This window comes from Lepidothrix coronata, unplaced genomic scaffold (genome assembly GCF_001604755.1).
Source record: "Lepidothrix coronata isolate B3197 unplaced genomic scaffold, Lepidothrix_coronata-1.0 Scaffold46, whole genome shotgun sequence".
NCBI lineage: Eukaryota > Metazoa > Chordata > Aves > Passeriformes > Pipridae > Lepidothrix > Lepidothrix coronata.
In genome coordinates, this window is record NW_016690226.1 from 2,269,362 (window position 1) to 2,277,715 (window position 8,354).

An 8,354-nucleotide genomic window follows, 5' to 3' on the forward strand; every position below is an offset into this window, starting at 1 on the left:
AAAGAGGCCTACGGGAAAACTAGAGAGGGACTTCTTACAAAGGCATGTAGTGATAGGACAAGGGGGAACAGCTTCAAACTTCAAGCGGGCAGGTTTAGATTAGATATTTGGAAGAAATCCCTCACTGTGAGAGTGGTGAGGCACTGAACAGGTTGCCCAGAGAAGTTGTGGATATCCCATTCCTGGAAATGTTCGAGGCCAGGCTGGATGGGGCTTTGAGCAACCTGGACTAGTGGAAGGTGTCCCTTCCCATGGCAGGGGGGTTGGAACTAAATAATCTTTAAGGTCCCTTCCAACCCAAACCATTCTATGATTCTATGTGTCCCCATGTCATGGCCAGGTGCTTTCAGCTGCAGGCATGAGGATGAGCATGGCCCCACTGGGGATGGCCTGTGCAGCTGAGCCAGCTGCAGGGAGCCCAAAGCGTTTGGCCTTGTGCTGCTGTGACCAAATGACTCATGTCACCCTGAAGAATAACAGGCGGCATTGGCAAGGCAGGGTGAGCTGAATCATTCTGGACAGAGCAGCTGTATGTAAAGTGCAACAGGCCATCTCAGATCTGTTCGCAGCAGGAGCACTGCCACAGTCAAATCCCTATGGCCGTGGGCTGGGTGGGACCAGGAGCAGAGGCTGGAGCTGTGCCGCAGCAGTAACAGCATCGGATCAGCATGCTGCCTGTTGCAGCACGGCTGGAGACTTGGCTCTGCTCGAGAGGTTAAAACAATCCCTCCCTGTCTTTCGGGGGGGTTGGATTTCCACTGTGAGAAACATCAGCTCTAACGGGAGATTTCTGACTGAAGTGCTGCTTTGCTGCAGTTCTGCAGGCAATGGAGAGAGCTATTCATGACGATTTCCATCTCCCCTCTGAGCTCTAGGTCTGTGCATACCTTTTGTTGACTTCCCCTTAGTCTGCACCCAAACCTTCTTCTGCATCCTGCTGGGGTTTTCTTTGTGTTACATACAAGGCAACTTTTAAATCTGGGTAGTTTCCCTCTTGATAGTAATAATTTTAGAAAAATCAAACCAAACCAAACCTCTTCAATTTGACCTGTTTAGTACATCAAACCTGTATAAACCATCATAGTTTTTTGTAAATCACTTCTAGGATTTTCATATTAGATATTACTTCTCAAAGCCTGAAAGAGAAGATAAGAGACTCTGCTGTTCATCTTAAATGTGATGAAAACCTCAAGATTTCTGCGTGGGTGGCTGCACTGGGCATCACTGACAAGCACCCACAGTGAGTAGTTATTCCAGTAAAGCTCCAGAGTTTGGAGCTATGTAATTATGAAAAACCCCACATTTCCATTTAAAAATAATAAAATATCTTTCCAGGCCTAGGGTGTGTGTGTGGGAAAGTGTGAAAAATGAACCTACAAGCCTCACATTTCTCATACTAAGCAGCAAATAAAACCCCTACACATTATTTTAAAAATAAAATCTTGACTTTTTTTATCCACCTTCATGAGACTTGAAAGCTTCACATATGGGGTTTTCTTATTACTTATTTTTCTCCTTTCTCCACCCCCCACTCCACCCCACTGAAAGCTAAGGAGCTGGCAATAAAAAGGCAGCCATTAATCCACCCATCAAGTGGTTCTGAAAACACGACCTGTGGCCATGTAGCTGAGATGGATGGTGGTGCCAGGCTGGCTGTGTACATAGCCAGGGTGGAGCCTTCTATATTTAAAAGGCTCATACGGTGGTCAGAGGAGAAAATAAGACAAGTGAGTCTGTTAATTAGGAATAGAAAGCCTCAGTCCCTGAAGCTCTGGTACACATCACACTTTCCTCCAGCCCTTGACTTCCTTTCCACCCTAGTTATTCCATCTTTCCTGTTCGTCTTATATTTGATTATGAGTTCTTGAAGTAAAGGCTTCCTTGTCCCAGCACAGCAGGGTAGTCAGCTGTAATGGCCTTTTCAGGTCACTCAAAGAGTTACTCGGTGCTTGATTCCTTACACACTGGGATAGAGAGCTTTAGTGCTCTAAGAAAAGTGGCCTGAAAGACTTATCAGCTCTGGGCAGCTCCTCTGTCCCTAAGGACAGTTTCCCAGGGGATCTTGTCCACTAATTCTTTAAAGAGCTGGAAGTTCACTCTTCGGAAGTTCACTCTGCTCCTCACCAAGCCCATGTTCCTCAAGATCATGAACTCAACCCAGGCCTTGGTTGCTACAGCCCAGACTGCCTCGACTTAACTTCTCTGATGAGCTCACCTGCATATGTGAGCACCAGGTCCAGCAATACTTCTCCTCTGGGTGGTTTGTCCAATACCTGGACCAGGAAATTGTCCTCTATGCACTCCAGGAATCTCCTGGATTGCTCTCAACCATCTGTATTGCTTTCCCACTAGATGTCTGGATGGTTGAAATTCTCCATCTGGATGAAAGCATGTGAGTGTGATGCTTCTGTAGATGAAGCAAGAGGCCTCATCAGCAGGCTCCCCCAATCAGGCACCTGGAGCAGACCCCGACCACAAGGTATCCTTTGTTGGTCCAGTCCTCGATTTTCACCCACAAGCTCCCAACCTGTTCACAGCTGTTTCTCAGTGGCAGCTTTCCACAATCCATCCATTCCTTAACCTAGAGCACAACAACCCTCCTTCCTTCCCATCTCTTCTGGAAAGCTCGTAACCCTCAATTGCAGTGTCGCAGTTGTGCGAATCGTCCCACCATGTTTCTGTGACAGCAATTAGCTCATACTTTTCCAATTGCACCATGGTTTCCAGCTCCTCTTGCTTGTTTACCATGCTGCGTGCATTGGTGTAGAGACACTTCCGCTGGGCTATCAACCTCCTCACCTTATGGGAAGAGCCCTCTCTAATTCTTTTGGGACTGTTTACAATATTTCCCTGCTGCTTCGTAAAGTGTTGGTGTTTCCTGGTTCCTCTCTAACACTCAGATAAACAAACTTTGTAATTTGTGGCTCCATTTGGGACTAAAGCAGTCATATTAAAATTTGGGAAAGCAAGAACTGCTGTGTTGGTTTTGGCCTGGTATTCAAAGCCGGAAGTGCCCAAGGTCTTAGGAAGCCAGTTTCCACAAATCCAGCCTAATTTTGGCAAATTCGGGAGGCTTGGAAACAACAGCTAGCTCTTATATGACCTTAATCACGTGGAAGCCCAGAAAGGCTGTTTTGGGCTCATCCAGAAAAAGTAAATGCTGGATTGTGGATATTCTCAGAGAATGGGATAGAAGGGAGTATCTCTCCACCACATGCTTACTGCAATACTCCAAAAAACTGTAAAGGACTATCAAACCCAGTAATTCCCAGGACAATGATGGTCTGTACCACATTCACTCCAGCTGCTTTGTTTTGCTCCGCAGCTGAGAAACCATCCTGCAGCAATAAGGTGGTTTTCCATTAGAAGTCCATTACACTTAATATCAGCCATCTGTAAAGCTCTCTGCTCCACCTGCAGCCTTAAGAGATCACTTCTCCTTAATAATTCAGTACCTTTAGATATGCACAGTAACAATTTGGCTCCTTTCAGCGGGGATTTTACCTCACAAGCAGCAGATAGAGGTCTCTCAGTATGGTAATGCTGCCCTTTCCCTCCGGGATGGGCCTCCCTCGGCAGATACTGGAGGCAGAAATGCAGCTTTCCCTCTGGTGCTGGAGAGCTGCCATCCCCATTTGCCTTCTGGAAAAGCCAATTTTAGCAAAGCCGTAGCTCTCCAGAATTGTGGTCTTGCTGCAATTGCTGTTGCAATCCAACGTGGGACATTCCAGGGCTTCCTAACAACAGCTGATGTGGGGCTGCCCCATTAGCTTGGGCTTCCTATGGCTGGTAGTGCTGAGCTGATTTATCAACTGCTGTTCCCTGTGTCCCACGACCGCTCCTGGATGTGCCAGGACCCAGAGTGAAAGAGCCTGTTGTTCCCCACAAGGGGTAAAGTCTTGCCAGGTATATCATGTCCTCATTAAGAGAGGGCTGCTTATCTCCTAACCTGCGGTGGAGATTGCAATGTGCCCTTGGTTATGTCTCTGTCCCACTGTACAAAGCAGCCAGGAACAGAGTCTGGAAGCTGGGAGCATGGGGGTGCACAAATGCATGCTCCTTCCCCGCAGCTAGCCGAGGACTGGGAGATCTGCACACCCCCCACATCAGCCTTCTGTCCTGAAACATGGCCATCTGAGGAAATTTAATTAGACTGCAAGAAACAAGCGGAAGGCAAGGGGAGTTAACTGGGTGGTTGAGGGACAGAAAAGTAATTAGATTTATTTTTTTTTTAGCCTTCCCCTGTGAGCAGTGAAGATGTCCCCTCCTGCTGCTGTACCTGAGAGCACTGGCAGCTGCAGGCATCCCTCTCTTGAACTTCAGCCTTGGCTGCATTGATTTTTTTTAAATTTCTCTTAAATTAACTACTAGTGGTAAAATCCAGAAATAAGCTGAAAATCCAAACTGCCCACCAGTTCATGTGCCCAGTGTGAGCAGGAACCTGGGACAAGGCTCCTCTGCTGACAGGAGGGGAGCCAGGCACCACTGCAAGGCCCTCCATGTGGCTTCACTGCTTTTACTGAATTCTCATGAGCATCAGTTCTGCAGGAAAGGGTAGAAAAAAACAATCACCCTTAAATTAGCAAGCCAAGTGAAGGAAAAAGGCCAAACCCTGCTGCTCTCTGCACTGGTGTGCCTTACAGGCTGGTCTGCAGGCAGGCACCCCTGCGGGGATGATGGGATGCAGCAGCCAGGGACACAGATGTGCATCTCTAGGAATTTGCTGCTCCGAGGTGAGCTGGCTCCAGCTGTGGGGAACAAGGGACACCTGGAAAGCCATGTGGTGAGGGGAGTGGCCAGCATGCAGTGGGTCTGGGTCCAGTAACACCAGCAGCACCCAGCAGCACAGCCCCTCTGGAAAGTTCATAGCCCTCAAATTCAGTGTTCCAGTTGTGCAACTCATCCCACCATGTTTCTGTAAAAGCAATTAGTTCCTAGTTTTCCAATTGCATCATCATTTCCAGCTCCTCTTGCTTGTTTCCCGTGCTGTGTGCATTGGTGTAGAGGCACTTCAGCCTACTGGCCTCCTTACCTTTTGGGAAGAGCCCTCCCTAATTGCTTTGAGACTATTTACTTAAAGTCAGCTTTCTAAAGGCTTGCTGTTTGCTCTCTGACAGTCAGAAGTACATCCCTTTTTCTTTAAAGCCTTGCTAGTAAGTCCAGCCAAGAGGTTGTAGCCAGGGGTTAGTCTCTTCTCCCAGGTAACAAACAATAGGACAAGAGGACATAGCCTCAAGTTGTGCCAGGAGAAGTTTAAGTTGGATATTAGGAAAAATTTCTTTCTTGAAAGGGTTGTCAAGAATCCAAACAAGCTGCCCAGTGCAGTGGTGGAGTCACCATCCCTTCAGGGATTTAAAAGATGTTTAGATATGTTGCACAGGGACATGGTTTTGTGGTGGGTTTGGCAGTGCTGGATTAATGGATGATCTTAGAGGTCTCTGCCAACCACAATGATTCTTATTCCATATTCCCTCCACTTGGGACTTCAAGTTTCCACCACCTTGACAAGAGAGACTCGACACAGAAAGGGACTTCAGGGCATGCTTGAACTTACCAAGCCCTCCCTCTTTTTACCTCCAGAAGGCTTTGGACAGGAGGTGCATTGGGCATACGGTTCTCTACATGCAGAACTGACAGAAATGTGGCTCCCGTGTTAGTCTTGGTGCACAGGCAGCAAGGCTAGAGAAAGCTTTTGAGCTGTCTGGGTCTCAGGGTGTGCACTCATGCAGTACAGACCACATTTCTGAGAGGCACGATCCACAGCAGGGTGTACAGGTGGCTCTCCTGAACTGGGGAAACCTCAGGGGAGCAGAGAAATGCCAAGTCCCAGCATAGCCACTCCAGCCCACTTGCTTGCCCTTGCAGGCAAGTTAGCTAGAGACAGGAGCCACAGGATCTTCTCCACTTGCACCAGGGACACAAGTGGCATTTGGCTTGATTGCCAGGGTTTGCAGGGCCAAGCCCGGCCCCAGCAGAAGGAAGCCAAGAGGACGAGAGGGAGGAGAGTTGTCTCTGCCCAAGGGCTCGTAAGGTAAGGCTTTGCAAGGTTACTTGGAGTCAGACCACCTGGCCCAGAAGACATTGCACCTCTCTACCTAGGTCAGGGACATCCACCTGCAGTCCCCATTTTCATTTAAATTATGGCTTTGGAGGGAGAGTCTCTTTGTCAAGTGAGTTCCTGGGAGCTCACTTCTGCAGGTGGGGTTTGCACTTGTTGTAATGGCCAGGACTCGCTGAGCTGGGTGGTGGCGACAAAGCCTGGGGCACTGGCTGGGTGATGCGGCTCTGGTGGCTGTGACATCATGGAGGATATGACACAATGGGAGCTGTCACCAAGAGCATCAGCAGGCAGCCCCAGACCCACCACAGTTGGACTCAGGTGACTAGTGCACGTGCAGAGGGAAGGCTGGGCTGGACGGAGGGAGGAAAGGTCAGATGCCGGGAAGGTTTCTGACCCACAGAGAGAGAGACAAGCCCTTCAGGGCAGGACACAATACTGCCCTTGGGTCTGGTGGCAGAGGGGCTCAGGGCTCCCAGTGATGGCAGACACCCAGAGAGGCTTTGGGGGTGTGCTAGGTGCCTCTCTGCCATCCAGACCCGATGACCCGCCTTTCCTCCCACCTCCTCTAGGCCATGGCTGCAGTAACCACTCTTATCCAAGCTCTGCTGGCCAGAAGCATCATCCAGTCTGGCCTGAAGCAGCGGCACCAGATCGATGGAGCCACAGCCAAACAGATGCTGGAGCATGAGATGTTTCTGCACCAGGAGCTGGTTAATCTGCTGCAGGAGATTGAGAGTCGCAATGGTGCAGAGAAAGCCACGATCCCTTCTGTGTGGGTTTTTGGGATCGCTGCAGCAGCCCTGATCCTGCTTGCTGTGGTCTGCTGTCTGGCCAGGCGAAGCAAGTTTCAGGAGTCTCCTCAGTTGCTTACAGTCTGCTGTCCTGATCTTCCAGCAGACATCTCTGAGGTCGAAATCAGCTTAACAGTTTATGAAGACAATGGTCCATGTGCAACACCTCGCACTCGGATTTGTAAGCCCGCTTCTTAAGTTTGCCTGAGGCTATCTGAATGGCATCCCTTCTATAGCAGTCGTATTAAAATTTGGGAGAGCAAGCACTGCTGTGTTGGTTTTGGCCTGGTATTCAAAGCAGAATCACAGCCGGTCTCACCAGCCCTCCTGCCAGCCACCACTGTGGCTGTGCTGGTGACTTCTGCTGCAGTAGTTTTCCATCGAGGTTGGGTATTTTCCAGAAAGTGAGGCAGAAACATTGACATCTTCCAGGACCCCCCCTAGTCATCAGCTGGTACAGCTGACTCATTTTCATCTTGTTTTGTGGGCTGTGCCTGCCTGTGTGCCTCTTCCTCTCTGCCCACCCCTGCATCTCATGCCAGCACAGCAGCTGCTTTGCCTTCCTGCACATGTGAATGCTGCCAGCATTGCCAGTGCCCCAGAGTGGCTCTGACCACTTGTGTGGCATGGCCATGCAGAAGCTTGCTCTATCCCCCATGCCAGCTCCATCTTCAGAAACCTTGACAGTCCCTCCTCTCCCAGAGTTTCTCACCTGGCCTCTCTGCATCTTCTAATTTGGCCTATCAGGGTCCTTTGCACTCAACAAGGTGCCCACAGCTGCCACAGCCCTTTGGGCAGCTCCCCTGCCCTTTGCAAACACTTTTGGATGCTTAGTTGCAACATGCCTTTGGTGTAGCATCCTCCCCCCTCCCCACTGGACTTGTGGGCACAGCAAGGAAGCCCCCACTGCGGGTGGCAGTTCATCTGGCTCCTGATGTGGTGGCCAGCAACACTGTGTAGGGGACAAATTTGTAACCAAGGTTCTGAGAAAGTATTTACAAGCTGTGTCGTGCAGTGTCGGCTGCCCTTTCTCTGTGAGGGAGGGGTGTAATGTTACTCCTATTTTAAACAGCCATAATTGCTCACCCTGCATTTTTCTGAAATTGGAATATTTTTGCCATGCGTCTGCCTTTTCCACTCCCCTTCAGCCCTCCCCTTTTGCCTGAGCTCTGATGCACATCTGTGCCCCTCCCCTTGACCCCCATGAGCCCAAGAGGCTGTAGCCTTGGGACACCCTCGCCCTTTCTTGTCTGGGAGGATGAAGGAGAGCTTCTCTTCACGTCCAGCTTGGTGGCTTGCAGGCATTTGGTCGTTACCTTAACGAGCAGTCTTATCTGACGATCTTTTCCATGAGAGCACTGCAAAGGCAACAAGAAGCTGGGCTGTCCCCTAGGCCTTTTCCAACAAGCCCTTTTGCTCCCCTTCACTTCTTCCACCCCTCCTCCCTCCTCCCTGTCCTTTCGTCTTGGCTCTTGGCCGGTGCAATTCGAGACAACTTAGGT

General features: G+C 49.8%; 1 long non-coding RNA gene across 1 annotated transcript; it reads right to left on the reverse strand.

Moving 5' to 3' along the window:
• Positions 1 to 1,076: 1,076 nt before the first annotated feature.
• On the reverse strand, positions 1,077 to 3,631 carry LOC108497253. Its single transcript, XR_001874723.1, has 3 exons — positions 3,505 to 3,631; positions 2,216 to 2,407; positions 1,077 to 1,136 (listed from the first exon to the last, which is right to left on the reverse strand). It is a non-coding gene; the product is annotated as an uncharacterized LOC108497253 (long non-coding RNA).
• Between the last annotated feature and the right edge of the window lie 4,723 nt (positions 3,632 to 8,354).